Source organism: Vicugna pacos, chromosome 23 (genome assembly GCF_048564905.1).
Source record: "Vicugna pacos chromosome 23, VicPac4, whole genome shotgun sequence".
Classification (NCBI taxonomy): domain Eukaryota; kingdom Metazoa; phylum Chordata; class Mammalia; order Artiodactyla; family Camelidae; genus Vicugna; species Vicugna pacos.
This window is the reverse complement of record NC_133009.1, coordinates 19,914,158-19,930,551: the sequence shown is the minus strand read 5'-3', so window position 1 is coordinate 19,930,551 and position 16,394 is coordinate 19,914,158. Positions and strand designations below refer to the sequence as shown.

At 40.6% G+C, this 16,394-nt stretch overlaps 1 protein-coding gene and 1 long non-coding RNA gene across 5 annotated transcripts in view; one reads left to right on the top strand and one right to left on the bottom strand.

Annotated features, from left to right (window-relative positions):
* SMYD3 (SET and MYND domain containing 3) overlaps positions 1-16,394 on the top strand; it is a 550,148-nt gene that overhangs the window by 512,597 nt on the left and 21,157 nt on the right. The gene's annotated exons all lie outside the window — the stretch shown is intronic.
* LOC107033064 (uncharacterized) overlaps positions 1,295-16,394 on the bottom strand; it is a 59,432-nt gene continuing 44,332 nt past the window's right edge. Inside the window, exons 3-4 of one of the 2 annotated variants that reach the window (XR_004194889.2) lie at positions 15,316-15,421; positions 1,295-2,172 (exon numbers count right to left, since the gene is read on the bottom strand). This is a non-coding gene — a long non-coding RNA (uncharacterized lncRNA). The remainder of the gene's footprint in view (positions 2,173-15,315; positions 15,422-16,394) is intronic. The other variant, XR_004194888.2, reaches the window with a different exon arrangement.

The following is a 16,394-nucleotide window of genomic DNA, read 5'->3' as shown; positions in this document are numbered from 1 at the left end:
GGTACCCAGTGCGTGCTGCTCAGAGGTGAAGTGTGATGTGGACCTCTGGGTGGTGGTCACTCAGCGTGACCGCTTTGGAGCGGGCGGGGGTGAGTAAAGGGGCCTGGGGGAAGCCGAAGCCTTGCCAGTGGGAAGGAAATGGCTACACCCTTTTTCATTCCCACCTGAGTCTGGTCTGGAAATTAAAGCCAAGTTAGTGCTGCACTGTCTGCCACCCTCCTGATGCAGTGAGACTCCAGATGGAAGACTTTTTCTCACAAGAAATGCAGCACAGGGCATGAGGCGATGCTCCTGAAACTCAAGCCCTTCTCAGAGGGTATTACTTTAACACAGTATTTATAACTTGAGGAAGCACATTTTGTCATCATGATGGTGCTGGATGGCTGGATGGCAGGAAACACTGGGCAGCTGCTGAGATGAATGAGCTGAGTCTGCTGTGTGGAGTCCTGCGAGGATGTCACTGTCTTTGAACTTTGATTTCTGGCTCTCACCCACCCCACCTCCACCCTAACCCTGATCCTGCAGACCACCCCTGCACTCGTCACTGTTAGGGCCATGTTTATAAAACAAGCTGTATATTAACTATGGACAATTTGCAAATATCACTCAAGTCACTGCCTACAGATAATTCTCACATACTCGCTCCCCACTAGCTTGGTACCAAAAGGAAAAACAAATGGCATGTCAAAATTCCATGCTTGTTGAGGAGTGAAGAGGGACGGAAATTCATTCTCAACTTGTTCCCTAAGTGATCAGGGTCTTGATCATTGGTTGTCATCATTAACAAATCAATTTTTAGAGTCTCCTGTGGCATGAAGAATTAGGCATGTTAATTTACTAGATCGGATTACAAAGCAATACTCTGTCTGCTAATAGCTTATAGCATCATAAAGAAAGATTACAGGTTAGAGACAGACAAGTTTTGCACTGTACCAATTATGTCATTTCAGACAACTATTTAACCTCTATGAGCTGCAGTTCTCACATATGTAAAATAGGAATAATAATGTTAACCTCACATTATTGTAAGGATTAACGGAGGTAATGCTTTTCTAGAACAGTGTCCAGCACCTAGAACTGTGCTTAGCTAACTGCAGGTGCTCAATAAATATCCCAGGAAGGAATGAAGCTGGGGCAAGGAAGTAAGGGAGGGAGGGATGTAAAGCCCCCAGGCACAGAGCACTCTTTTATTTATTCAACAGAAAGCCAAGAACAGTGACATAAGCAGAATCCCCCAGAGCAGCCTTTTGGAGAAGAAATTTACATATGCTGCTAACATACACACATATATGTATTTAAGATTAGAACATTTTATTCTAATTTGAAAAGAAATATGCAACCCACTGTTCACAGCAGCACTATTTTACAGTACCAAAGACATGAAAACAACCTAAATGTCCATCAACTAATGACTGGATAAAGAAGTATTCCACACAATGGAATACTACTCAGCCATAAAAAATAAAATGTCATTTGCAGCAACATGGGTGGACCTGGAGATTATCAGGTCCTTGTACTGAGTAAAGCAAGCCAGAAAGAAAAAGAAAAATACCATATGATATCCCTTATATGTGGAATCTAAAAACATGACACAAATGAACTTATTTATAAAACAGAAAGAGACTCACAGACATAGAAAACAAACTTATGGTTACCAGCAGGGGAATAGGGGTTGGAGAGATAAATTGGGAGTTCGAGATTTGCAGACACTAACTACTATATATAAAATAGATAAACAACAAGTCCTACTGTACAGCACAGGGAACGATATTCAGTATCTTGTAATAGCCTATAATGAAAAAGACTATGAAAAGGCATATGTATAACTGAATCACTATGCTGTACACCACATATTAACACAACATTGTAAAACCAACTATGCTTCAATTTTTTGAAAAAGATGAGAATGTTTTAAAAAAATCGAATTGGGTGGTTCTGTCTTTGGGCCTGACAGTGAGAACTAATCAGAAGGAATGAAGTAGCTCTGATCATGGGCGGAGGGAGGGGCTCAGATGAAAGGGAGTCAGGGAGCAATTCTGGAGGGAGAAACAAGATAGAAAAGAAGGGGAGAGGAGGAGGCTGCCTGTCCTGCAGAAGCTGCTCAGTGTCACTTCTTCAGTGGCTTCCAAACACATGTGACCCTTTGGATATCAGAGGCAATCTGGCTGGAGGCTGAAAAAGACCAGAATTTCTGTTTAATAAATTGAATTTCTACAGAACAAATGTTCACTGATGCTCATATGAACGTGAACACGTTCTCTGGTTTCCCTCCCTCCCCTCGCCCTTCACTCTCTCTCTCTCCCCATTTCTTTCCTGAGACAGATAAACTCATTAACTATAGAAAATGATAATCCGTCTGGCTGAGCCCTGCTCCACAACTCCTACTCAAGAAAAACATAGACAGTGAGCGCATAAACCTTGGTTACCAACAGAGACACAGTGTACCAGTGCCCCGAGTGTGGGACTCCTGCCGTTTCCATATGCCATTTCGCAGTGTCATGGAGTTCGGAGGATAAACTGATCCACGGCATTAACAAGTGTTGCAAGCAGTACTTCGGTGCCCAGGAGGGATTTGGAAAGGCACTTGCTGTGCTTGCCAGACCTCTTTGTGTAGGTGAAATCACAAGTTCTCTTTTTCCTAACTCATTTCATTCCCTGCAAAATGCACCCCCCCCAAAATGCCCTTGTGAATGAGAGGAAAATGACTAGTTTGAGGAACTGACTGAGTTCTTAGATGCTGGGGAGGAATGGCTTGTCTGATGGGGGCATCACTAGTTAGTGGCACAGCTTATTAAAGACACACAGCCTGGCTGAACAGCTGCATTGCAGCCCCTTCCTTTCTTCCCGCCTCCTGTGGGTCATTTCTTATGACAAAGACCAAATTCACGCCCATGATTACAGAATGAAATACATGTATCATCTGCTTTTGTATTTCCTGGGCTTTTGAGGTAGATGTAGTATTTTGCAACTGAGAAATACAGTTTACTCAGGAACATACAGTGATTTAAACAAAAAATTCATTATTTCATTGTGGAAATTAATGGGCCTGATGGTTAGATGGAACAGAGAGGCATCCAGAGTCTTAGATTCAAATTCAGCCCTGATGTCAAGTTTCCAGTTTTGGCTGATCCATAAAGATGCTCAAATGTCTTTACAGAATTAGCAAACAAGTACAAATAATTCAAGCGATGGTGCCAGGGAATCAGAGAGTACATCCATCTCCCCTTGTGGCTTATCTGTGGCAATTCCTGCTTTAAAAATGTGACCGCCACTCCTCCTTTAATTATGTGTGTGTGCCTCTCTCTGCCTTTTTTGAAAGCCTTTGCATTTATTGGCTGCTGGCCTGAACAGGAGTGAGGTGTGAAAGGTACAGTCACCTTGAGCTCCAGGCCCTGCCCGTGAAGAGCTCTGCTGACCCTGACCCTGGCGACTCCCCCTTGTGTGGACCTGACACACGAGTGGGTGATAAGGGTGGGTTCTGCCTTACATTGGCTCACTCACCACCAGGGTTGAATCAGCTGATCCAGCAGGTAGTCTGTGTGCCCTTTCTTCCTCACAGCACATCACTATTACCTGTATAACCTTCATTCCATGCTCAGGACACTGGACTTTTTTGGCGGGTGGGAGTAATTAGGCTTATTTATTTTATTTTTTAGGTACCTGGGCTTGAACCCAGGATCTCGTGCATGCTAAGCACTGCACTCTTCCACCGAGCTATGCCCCCTGGACTTCTTATCAGTTCCTTGAATACTTAGTGTTGTTCTGTGCCCAAGGACCCCTGCACCTACTGTTCCTTCTGCCCAGAGTATTCTTCAGCAGTCTAATTTTGACTCATCTATCAGTCCCCAACTAAAATGTCTCCTCTGCTTGGAAGTTCTTCCTGACCTGCCACTTTAGAGTAGGTCCTCCTCTACTGACCTCTACAGAAGGCTACCTGGTGCTCACCAGACTTGTTCTTTTCAGTGTCTGGTCCTTCCACAGTGATGTAAGCATCATGAGGACAGAAACCACTGTCTGCCTTATTTCCCACTTTATCTCTATAATGCCTGGCACATAATGGGTGCTCAGTAACTGCTGAATGAATGAATGAACTAATGAGCAAATGAACAAACAGTTAAATGGGTTCTCCCGGCGTGTCTCCCCAAAGGTGTATGCCACATCAATGATGGGGATTTTTCTTTGATCAAAAAATATATATGGAGCTTTGCTTTCCAGCTAGGAAGTTCAAATCTCTGAGCTGGGAAATCCGTTCACCAATTATTAGTCCTTGTGCCAGCAACAGTTTGAGAGCAGCAAAGAGAAGTCAGCTATCTGTGTTGAGTGGAGTTGGAAAATGGTGGAGATAGGTACAACGGAAAGCTTATGAAATTCTCTTTACTTGTCTGGCACCAGTATTTAGTTTAAAGGAAACTTCCAGAATACAAACCACATAAATCTACTCAAATGTAAATAAAAATAATATTCTGTAGCAAACATAAAGTATTCGGGGTCATCCCCTGTTTGTATTACCCCATCACTGGTTCTCTGTCCGCTGAATTCAATAATCAAACATTGACTACAGCTTTTCTCTTTGCTCTAAAAACAATTTTTTTATTGTAATACTTGCTTGTCCATAGCTCGCAAAGTTGCAAACTACTAATAATCCCAGGTCTGTGCTAAACAGCACTGGTTCTAGTGCTAGTCCTGCTCTGCCAGCTTGGTTGCAAAGGCCCTCATCCCTTCTGTGCAACAGCTTTCCATTTATAGGTGGGCGGTGATGCAAATATTTGCCTCAGTAGGAAGCTGCCTATGACAGTATCTCTAAAAGGAGTTATATCCTTCAGTTCCCAAAAGATGGCATATTAGTGTGCTGCACACCTAGAGCAAGTCAGTGGACTGAGAGCAACTTTTTTAGGTTATTACATCTTTAAACTGAAGGGGTAGAAGCAGGTGTTCTCTGATTCCTTCTAGCTCTAAACAGTCTATTATTCACTTTAACAATTGTAAGCTCTTCCCCTCCCACCCCTTTACTCTCACAGGCATGTGCCAAGAATATCATCTGTCCATCCCAATCCTACAGAAGACTGGTAGAGGGAGAGGAATGCAGATGACAGAGCTTATGGTATGAAGTCTTTCCAAATACCAACAAATGAGAAAGTAGAAGAAATGCCTAAAGGGTCCCCTCTTCCTATTCACTGTGGTGGAGTCTGGTTGGGTGGTTTGAAGCCCTCCCAGGACTAAGCAGGGTAAGGGACACTTCAGTAGCAAGGTCCACCCTGACTGTACCGCCTGTGGTTGGTTGTCAACTACCACACTTGTGAACCTCAACTCATCATAGTTTTTTTTAATCCTGGGGAAGTACTTGTGCCCCCCAAATTTTTTCCTTCTCCCTGATGAAAATTCATCACTTAGTTACATTGTTTTGAATTTTATCCATTAGAAATTCTTTTGAGTTAATGAAAATTTCTCCTTCAAAATGCAAATACCTCTATGAAATTATCAATCGTTAACAACTGTAATTTAATAAGATTGCTTTCTTTTAATACCTTGATGAGATGAGACTTTTCTAAAGGAAGCTTGGGAGTTTTGATTAGGTGAAGAGGAACGTTTTTTGGGGGGATGCACTGGGGAAGGCAGGATTTGTGAGGCACTACTGAGACCGTTGGTAAGTCCTCCAGCCTCAGTAAAAGAAGAAAGTTTCTAGGAAATAAGAGAGAAAAAGAGTGAAGACAAATGGTACTTATTTCAATACTTTGATGTAGGTTCCAGAGCTGGTCCAGCACTAGGACTGGCCTTGAGGAACTGAGTATGGAAGAGATTGCCCTGAAAGGAACTTAGGAGTCTAAACTGAGTAGCTGCATGTACACAAAGGCCACCTAGGCTTTCAGAGAGAATTCTTTTCCCCAGCAGCATAAAGAGCCCTTTCTAGCAAGAATAGCTGTAATTTGCAGAAGTGTTAAAATCTACTTCCAACTGTAAAAATACTGAAATATCCAGGGCATAGCAAGGCAGCCGTTCTGCCCTGTGATATAATGTGTGATCTCAAAAAGTAATGAAAATAGAATAAGGCATTGTAAAGATATTGCTCTAATAAATACAATTCTGTTTGCTGGCTTTTTTCCTGCTAGCAAATTGTATTACTCCATCAGCTTGGTAGGCCATCAATAATGTCTTCAGAGAATAACTTGTGAAAACTGAGATACTCTATGGCAGGATTTTTGAAGACAATGTAATTTGGCATTTCTCAATTTTCTTTGATTTTGCACAGAGAAAATAGAAGACTGTGATAAATATTTTCCACAAATGACATCTTAAATGGAAACACAGCTGGTAGCAACAGTATGCTGTCATTTATTTGGATGTTGGATTTCAGGTTTTCTGTGTGAAACAACCATGCTGGCAGATTTATTGGTTTCTCATTTTTTCAGTACTTTTTTTCAGTTATGAATTTGGTTTTGCCTGTAGGCTTCTGGTGGTGAGAGGTAATGCCAGGCTGCTGGTGTATCTGTACTCAGTGGAATCAGAGTTGTGTATTAGAGGCTACTGAAATGGATTGGAGATGTTTTAATTTCACTATAAGGAGTTAACAAAGTGCACAGAGCTAATCTAAGGCAAAACTTAGATTGGGGAGGTTTAAGGAGGCAGTGAGGTCGACTGGGAAGAGAACAGATTCAGGAAACAGTTGCTGGGTTCTGAGCTCAGCTCCTCCATTTACTGGCTGTACCACTTTGGGCAGATTTCATAGCCTCTCAGAACCTTGGGGTCTACAACCATACATTTCTGTAATCAAGATAATAAACATCACAGGTATAATTAGTTATCAGTGAAATAGTGGATATTAAATTGTTCTGTTATACCTAAGGACTTAGTACAATCTTTGTTGCCCTGGCACCTGCCCAGCTTTTCATAGCTTTTGAAATAACTGTTGCCACCAATGCCCGCCCCATCACCACCAGTCTCAACTCAAAGCTTATTCTTACAGGGCTTTGTGCTCTGTAAGATGAACACTTTCAGCCTCTATCTTGGTACTTTGGAACTCTTGGCTCTCTGGATGCTCATTCTTTGGACATTCCCTCTCAGAACCCAGCTGCCATGTTTTGAGAAGCAAATCAAGAGGCCACATAAGGCTTCTGGTCAGAAGTCTCTGCTTGTGCTTATTCCTCAGCCACCCCAGCTCAGGTGGCAGAATGATAATGAAGAAACCATCTTAGTATCTTGGTGTCATCAAGTAGATCCTCTTGCCCCAGCTGTTCCAACCTCTGGCTATTGTGAGACACCTCTACCCATCCCAGCTGACATATTATTGAACAGAGATCTCTCCTACACCTCTTTTTAATTTCTGATGCACACAATACGTGAACATAAGAAAATGGTTGTGACTCTATACTATTACATTTTGGAATGGCTTATTACATGGCAGCAGATAACTACGACCATTTGCCATTTGTCCATAGACACTTAGATACTCTTCTTATATTAATTCCATACTAGCTTCGCCAGGGCACAATGGAAACCTGGGAACAAGGGAGAAGTGTGGTCAGTGAACATGCCAAGAGGTTGGAAGGGAACTAGAGTTACTTCTCGTCTTGATTACTGTACTTCTGTAGAAATGCTTGAAATCATATAGTGTGAATCCTCCAGTTTCCTCCTGCTTTTTAAAAATTTTGTTAGCTATTCAGTTCCTTTGGCTTTCCATGTAAGTTTAAGAATAATCTTATCTATATCTACAAAAACTCTTACTAAGACATTTTTAGAACTGTGTTTAACCTATAAATCAATTTGGGGAGAATTGACATCTTTGCTTTATTGAGTCTTCTAATCCATGAACACAGTATGTCTATTTATTTAGATCTTCCTATGTTTCTTTCATCAGTGTTTTATAATCTTCAACATATAGATACTGTGTATGGTATTTTTATTTATAAAAATTTTTTTAATCACAATGTGTACAGCACAATGTCCCAGTCATGCATATACATACATATATTCGTTTTCAGTATATGGTCTTTTTAGATTTATACCTAAGTATTTAATTTTTATAGCAATTATAACTCATATTGTGTCTTTAATTTTCATATATTTATTGTTGGTATAATTAATTTTTTGTGTTTATTATTCTGTGACTTTACTGAATTCTGAGTTTATTATTCTGTGACTTTACTCCATTTATTAGTTCTAGGACTGCTTTTATAAATTCCTTGGGATTTTCTACACAGGCAGTCATGTCATCTGCAAATAGGGCCAGTTTATTTTTTCCTTTTTAATCTCTTTTCTTGCCTTATTGCACTGGCTAATACTTCTAGTATTGTGTTGAATAAGAATGGCAATGGACATCCTTTCCTTTTCCCCAATTTTAGTGAGAAAACATTCAGTCTTAAGTGTTTGCCAATGGACATAGTATATAAATTGCCCTTGACTCAGTGGCATTTCAGTCTCTTCACCAGATCTATAAATGGACAACAGGTTGATATGCTCAGCTTACAGTCAGTTCTCATATGTAGTGGAGTTTCATCAGCTGGGAACTGATAGACTTAAATAGCATCTTCTCTTATCCCAGCTGAGACTTGCTTCACATCTGTCAAGGCTCCTCATTTCTCAGCCTCCACTTCCCACATGTTCTTTAGGGCACCTGCTCTTGTCACTATTATTCAGTGTGACACATCTACTCCTCCACTCTTGCCCATTAACCACCCCCTAGAGTGGCTTTTGTTGTTTTTGTTGTTGTTTTGGTTTTGGGGGTGTTTCCCCCTAGGAGTTACAATCTGTACATAGAATAAAGATCTGAATTGGGAGAGAGGGTTAAGGGGAAAGAGGGGTCCAGGATGACTGACTTTGGCTACTTCAGAAACCAGCCCTGCACGGTGCACAGAGAGCTGCACACAGTCCTGCTTGGTCTAGACCTTCATTTCTGATCCATGATTCAGACAGTGGGAAAGGGCCTTCCTACCATTTTCAAGCAGACAGGCTTATCCAGATAGTGTTTTACTATGCACTGCACTCAGCAAAGTTCTATCTCAGAAGACTTCCTAGACTATAGCATTAGGTTGGCTATTAGTATTAGTTTTAAGTTGTATTGTTGTGATTTTTAAAAATCTACATTGTGTCTTCATAGGCATTTTAATAGTAAATTGGGAATGTTGTATCAGAGGTAACATTTTAGATGCCATTTTAACTATGAGTACCCTAGCTGATTACTGATTTTGTCACAGGCAGTCATAGTCCCTCCTTTAAATGGGCAAAACAGCAAACAGGTCATTAATTGTTCTCTCAGAAGAAAAGTATTGCTAGAGGTTTCTTGGTGCCATCAAGTTAAATTCAAGTGGTTTTGCTACTTCTGTGCTACATCTGAATTCCTGATTCACTTCCCCTTTGACAATGGCAAAACAAACAGGTTTCCAAAAGCACCTTCTTTTTGTGAACATTTACTCTTCCTTGATCTCTCTTCCCTTATTCCTCCCTTTGAAAAAATACTGTGTGCAGTATTTATGTCTGTGTATGATGTCTGCATTACTGAAAAGTGTCAAGTCTTACAAGGTGATTACCATGAGAAAAGATTAGTCATGGCTGCAGTGGCTTGTCTAGAAACAAGATTAAACTAACTATAGAGTAATTTGATCTGTAAGTAGGGATTTGATGATATAAGTAAGTGAATGAATATATATTTCTATAATCTGGAGGGAGTGATATATGTTTGCCTTGGGGGGCAGGGGAGGGTAGAGAACCAGCCTTCTGTGTGCACCTAGCCTTCAGACAGTGTGAAAGGAGGATTCGTTAGCAAAGAGAGCTCTGCATACACCTGTATCAGAAATATTTTCTCTTATAGACACTGTTGTGGAATTCAGGGAGACCATTAAAAAGCACATAACTTTTTTTATTACATGTTTTAATGTAATCATATGAGGAAATATGTTTAAAAGAGGAACCCATTTTTTGAGCAACTGGGGTAGTAGTTCTATTTTTGGACTATTATGTTTATGTTTCTATCTCTTTTGTCGATACCACACTCTTCAATTACTGAAGCTTTATCGTAAATCTTAATATTAGGTTATATGAGTTCTCCAATTTTATTCTTTTCCAGAATTATTTAGACTATTCTAGTGTCTTCTGAGTTTCCATATACATTTTAGAGCCAGCTTGTCTATATCTACAAATACCATGTTGGGATTTTTATTACAATTGCATTATAGGTCAGTTTGAGGGGAACTGACATCATTACTACATTCATCTTCACATCTGAAGGATAGTTTCTCTAGATAAAGATTTCTTGGTTGAAATTTGCTTTTTTAAGCATTATTATCCTCCTGTTTTCTGTCTTTATTGTTTCTGATAATTAGTTGTTTCCCCTGTGTGTGACACGTTGTTTTTCTCTTGCTACTTTCAAGGTTTTCTCTTTAAACAGTCTGACTGTGATGTGTATGGGTAAGATTTTCTTTGCATTTATCATTCTTGGAGATAGTTGATCCATTCTTGGATCTATAAGCTAATGCTTTGTTTTGATGTTAAGTTGAGAAAGTTTTTGGACATTATTTCTTCAACTATTTTTTAGTCCCCTTCTCTTTTTCCACATATTGTGAGATGTGTATTACACATACATTGAAAATGTGACTGTCTCACAGGTATTTGAGGATTCTGCTCATTTTTTTCAGTTATTTTTCACTCTGTTCTACAGATTTGATATTTCTATTGATCTGTCTTCTAGTTTACTAATTATTTCTCCTGTCATATCATATCTGCTGTCAAATTCACTAGTGACCTTTTCATTTCAACTCTAGAGTTTACATTTGGTTCTTTTTTTACAGTTTTTATTTCTCCATCAAGATTCCCTCCTGTCCCCCCTATTTCCCTTCAATCCTTTGAGCATAATTTACTTTAACTCCTTAAAAATATTTATAGCATCTGCTTTAATGACTTTGTCTTCTAAACCTAACATCTGGGCCGATTCAGAATCAGTTTCTTTTGACAGCTTTATTCCTGAGTATGGTTCCTACTTTCCTGTTTTTCACATGTGTATTGTAAATTTTCTTTTGCTGCTCTAACAAATTATCACAAGCTTAGTGGCCTCAAACAACACAGATTATCTTACAGTTCCATTGGTCAGGAGCCTACCACAGATCTCACTGGGCTACAATTAACGTGTCAGCAGGTGTACTTCTTCCTGGAGTTTCTAGGGGAGAACCTGTTTCCCGACCTCTTCCAGCTTTTAGGGGCTGCACACATTCCTTGGTTCATGATTCCCTTCCTGAATCTTCAAAACCAACAGCATAACAACTCTCTGACCTGCTTCCATCATCACAGCTCTTTCTCTGACCATAGCTAAGAATGGGTCTCTGGTTTTAAGGATTCATTTGATTAGACTGGAGCTACCTGGATGATCCAGGATAATTTCCCCATCTCAAGGTTTTTAACCTTAATCACATCTGCAAAATTCATTTTGCTGTGTAAGATAAACATTCACAGGCTCTGAAGATTAGGTTGGGGATTTATCTAGAGGGCATTTTTCTCCTACTATAACATATCTAAAGATTTTTTTAACTGAAAACTGAACATTTAAAATAATAATATTAACCCTGCGTTATGTTTTATTGTTCTGAAGGTTGTTACTGGCTGTTTTGTTGTGGGCTGTTTTTTTAACTTGCCTGCGTGTAAACTGTGGAGTGGGCAATGCAGCTGATTAATGATGGCTTTGCTCAGTTTTTTTTATTTTTTTAGCCTAGCTTCCTAAGGGTCTTTCCTGTGTTTGCACAGCTCAGTGGTCAGCCAATGATGTGGCTAGAGGTACTGCTCAAACATCTTGAACCTGTAAAGTGTCCCCTTCTGCTTTGTATGGGAAGGTGTATGCGTTCAAAGTTGAAGCCAGTTCTCGCCTCCCTTGGCTTTTACTTTTTGCCAAGCTCTCTTGTGTCTCCCTCCTGTAAGTCCAGTTTCCTAGTTACCTAGGTGAAATGGAGCACCTGTCTCAGTCCTTTTGTGGCTCATTCAGGTAGGGGCAGTGGATGCGAATAGCTCCAGGCAAGCAGGCCATGGACTTCTGCTTCTCTTACTCTAGGCTCTAGTTATTTTTAACAAATAAACACATCTCAGTTTGTTGTTTAACTTTGGTCAATTTCTCATGCCCTGAAGTGGTTGTTTTTGGCAATTCCGTCCAGCTTTATACTTGTTTTTTACAGAAGACTCTCTGATCACATCATCTTTACCAAAGTTTACATAAGGTTGTTTTAGAATAAATTTAGCTGAAACAAAGTCCTTAGAAGGGCTTAACTTATTTGTTATAATTATCATTATTCTTGCTGGAGACAACTATCTAGTCTGATCTATATCTAATACATATTCATAGTCATCCATTATAGAGTGTTTTTTTGGATGAGATCCTCCCCCAGCCTCTTACTTCTAGAAACTCCTTTACTACATACAGCTGTCAGACAGACTTTTCCTGCAAAGGGCCAGTAGTCAGTATTCAGGCATTGCAAGTTATACAGTCACTTACTCAGTATCGCTGCTGCAGGCACGAAAGCAGCCGTGGACAGCATGTACATGAGTAAGTGTGGCTGTATGCCAGCACAGCTGTTTACAAAAACATGCTGCAGGTGAGATATGGCCTTCGGGCCACCATTTCCAAGCCCTGCTACAGGCTCACTTACTTTCTCATGATTCTACACCTGAGCAGGGCCGATTGCTCTGCCCCAACAGGCTGTATTTTCCTTTGAAAATCACCGAAGAGAGCCCCTCTGCTTCCCAGCACACAGTCCAGCACCTCCAACAGCTCCCGACACCTGTGTTCTGGGAGCCTAAGACTTCTTTAAGAGCTATGGGCTCTTGAGTACTTGGCATCTGTATCAAAAAGAAGACCTGTCACTTCTGGAATGTATGTAAACAACACTGAGTGTTGTTAGATAGAGGCACACTGTAATACAGATACAGACACACAACTTGGTAAACTTACTGATGGCAGTCTAGACTTCATCTTCTCTTTAAAACTGGGTAGTGCAGCTTTTTATTAGTTTTTAATTTTTATAAATCTAATTTTTCCTTCCAAACAAAGGAAAGATATGTGCATTTTAAAAACTGCAGTGTTCCCTTCTTGATTTAACACCTATCTTTTGAGATTATTAAATCTTCAGGTTATCTATTAACCTAACTGTTCTCTACACAATGGCTTTTACCTAGAAATTGAAACAGAACATTAAATCAGTTTTCAATACTGTTTTATTAAATATACCATATGTTCCAGTAACATATATGCTGTGCTTATTGTATTTTTAATTTTTACCATATTTTTAACCCCTAAAATTGTTTTGTTTGTCAGTATTCATAAATTTTCCCCTATTAAGCATTCTCTTTATTCTTCATTCCTCCTTACACCTTAGACCTCCCATCTATCTTGGCTCACTTTCCCTCTACCAGAGGTATGTAATTTAGAAAATCCTTTTGTTAAGATCTGCTGGTGACAAATTGGCAGTTTTTCTTTGTCCAAAAATGTCTATTTCATTTTCAGTCTTTTTAAAAAATTAAGACAATTTTTTCTAAACAGTTTTAGGTTCACAACAAAGTTGAGTGGAATATACAGCGGTTTCCCATATGCTCCCTTCCCCACACATGCAGAGCCTCCCCCATTATCCTCATTCTCCACCAGATGGGACATTTGTTACAACTGATGAACCTAAACTGACACACGATTGTCATCCAAAGTCGACAGTTTACATTAGGGTTCGCTCTCGGTGCTGTACATTTTATGGGTTTGGACAAATGTATCCTTCATTACAGAATCATACAGAGTATTTTCACTCCCCTGAAAATCCTCCATGCTCTGCCTATTCATCCCTTCCCGACTCTGAACTCCTGAGAGCCACTGATCTTTTTATTGTCCCCATAGTTTTGCCTTTTCCAGAATGTCATATAGTTCAAATGTCATCTTTTCAGACTGGCTTCTTTCACTCAGTACTATGCATTTAAAGTTCCTCCATGTCTTTTCATAGTTTGATAAGTCCTTTCTCTTTAGCACTGGATGATAATCCATTGTCTGGATATACCATAGTTGTTGGGGTTTTTTTTTTTAATATTACCACATTTTCACTAGACTCATTTATTGATGTTTCTTCACTGTGGTGGCAAAGGAAAATTTCTTCATGCACAAAGAATGTCCAGTTGACCAAAGATGATGCAGGAAGGGCCTCTTTCAGTTGGCAAACATTTCTCATTGTGCTATTACAGGCTGAGGGTGGGCCTGGACAGGAAAGCAAATTCCAGTGCTCAGAGCTAGCCCAACATGGGCCAGGAGGGGAAAAAAGTTGCCCAGCCCAGCCTAGCCCTCTGCCCCCTGCACCAGTTGAGAAATGTGCACGAGGTGGACCAGGCTGAGGCCAGGCTACTGGAGTCCCGCAGTGGGTCCCCGCTGCCCTGCGATCCCGACGTGTCCTGCTCACTAGAGTGCTGGCTGTCGCTGGGTGTACTGTAGTCTGTATCTATTCACCTACTGAAGGACATCTTGGTTGCTTCCAAGTTTTGGCAATTATGAACAGAGCGGCTGTAAATATCCACGTGGAGGTGTTTGTGTGGACAGAAGTTTTCAGTTCCTTAGGGTCAATACCGAGGAGCACAGTTCCTGGATACTATGGTTTGGTTTCGTTTGTTCAGCATGTTTAGTTTTGTAAGGAACAACCAAGCTCTTCCAAAGTGACAGTGCCAGTTTGCATTCTACTAGCAACGAATGAAAATTCCTGTCGTTCCACATCCTCGCCAGCATTTGGTGTTGTCAGTGTTCTGCATCTTGGCCATTCTAGTAAGTGTGCATTGATGTCTCATTGTTTTAGTTTGCATTTCCCTGATGACACATAACATGGAGCATCTTTTCATGTGACCAAGCCCCACCTCTCTTCTCACGAGAACACACCAATGGAGCCAAGCGAAGACACAGTCTATGGCAGGGCTGCACTGCCCCTCCCCTCCACACACACCAGCAGTGGTGCTTCGTCATGGGGGTCCCAGGCTGTTCTGTTCCACACACACCCCCAGCCAGAGCATACACCGCCATCCAGTCCCAAGGCTGCCTCTGTGCAGTGGGCCCCAACCCTTTCCCCAGGTTCCTCACCAATCTCCAGCAGCCCATCCCGGCTCACATCTAGGGCTGGGGATCGTAGGGACCCTCTGTGCCAGTTTCAGTTAGTCTTTTTGCCAAGCGGCTACCACTTTCTCCTCTGAGCCTCAGAAGCTCCCACTGACCTCCCGGCTGGAGAGGGGGCAGCCCAGCCTGAGGGTGCCTTTCTTCCTATGCCACTCCCTCCCTGCAGGACCGGTCCTGCACCGATTCTTTTTCTTTTTTCTTTCTTCTTTTTTTCTTACCAGATTTTGTGAGAATCCTTCTGTATTTAGAAGCGAGACGCTCTGCCAGAGTTCAGTAGGTGTTCTGTGCGATTCAGTGGGTTTGTAGGTGTAATTCTTGGTGAATCTGTGAGAGAGGGCATGCTTTGAGTCTCTCTACTCCATCATCTTGGCACCTCCCCACTGTATGCATTTTATTTCCCACTGTCCCCCCACCTTTTCCCTTTGTTGAATTACTTTATTCTCTTTAAAGTTCTTATCTTTCATTACTTTTGAAAATTCTAAGTCACTATGGCTTCATATATTGCTTCTGTCCCATTTTCTCCCTTCTCTCATTTGAGACTTAAGTTAACATATATCTTTAGTGTTCATCTCATTCTCTCTCCATGTCTTACTGATGAATTCTTTTGACCTGCCTTCCAGTTCTCTAATTCTTTCCTTGGCTGTGACAAGTCTGATATTAAACTACTGAGTTATTAATTTCAGTTTTCTATTTCTCTGTCTCAGGATTTTCATTGGGTTTTTTTTTTGTATACTTTCTAATTTTCTGCTAAAATTCTATTATTAAGTTTGCCATTATCAAGTATATAAAATAATTACAGTTATTTTAAAGTCAATTATAAGAACCTCTATATTTGCATACCTCTAGGTCTGTTTATTGTCTCTGTTTTTCTTTTAGTTTTCAGACAGTCCTTGTCTTTTTGTATGTCTGGTTATAATTTTATTGAACGCAGGAAATTGTATAGAAAAATTAGAAAGATAATTTGAGGTTCAGGATGATGTTATCTTCCTTTAGAGAGAATTTACTCTTGCTTCTGGCCAGACAGGGTAGAAACAGATCACCTTAATCTAATCAGGGCTTGAACCGCAGTCTGTTTCTGGCTTACCACTCTTCCCAGACTGCTGCCCTTTGGCGGGTCACAAATGAAAGTTGGGGGTATTTACTAGGGCTTCTTCTCATCTTTGTTGAGCCCTGAACTCCAACTTCTGTGGCTCCCTGTCTTTGAGACTGCCAAAACTTCTGCTCAGCTGTTTAGCCTTTCTGCCTTTGCTTTCTGATCAGCAAAGGGAAAAGTAACAACAAAAATAAGGATCACCTT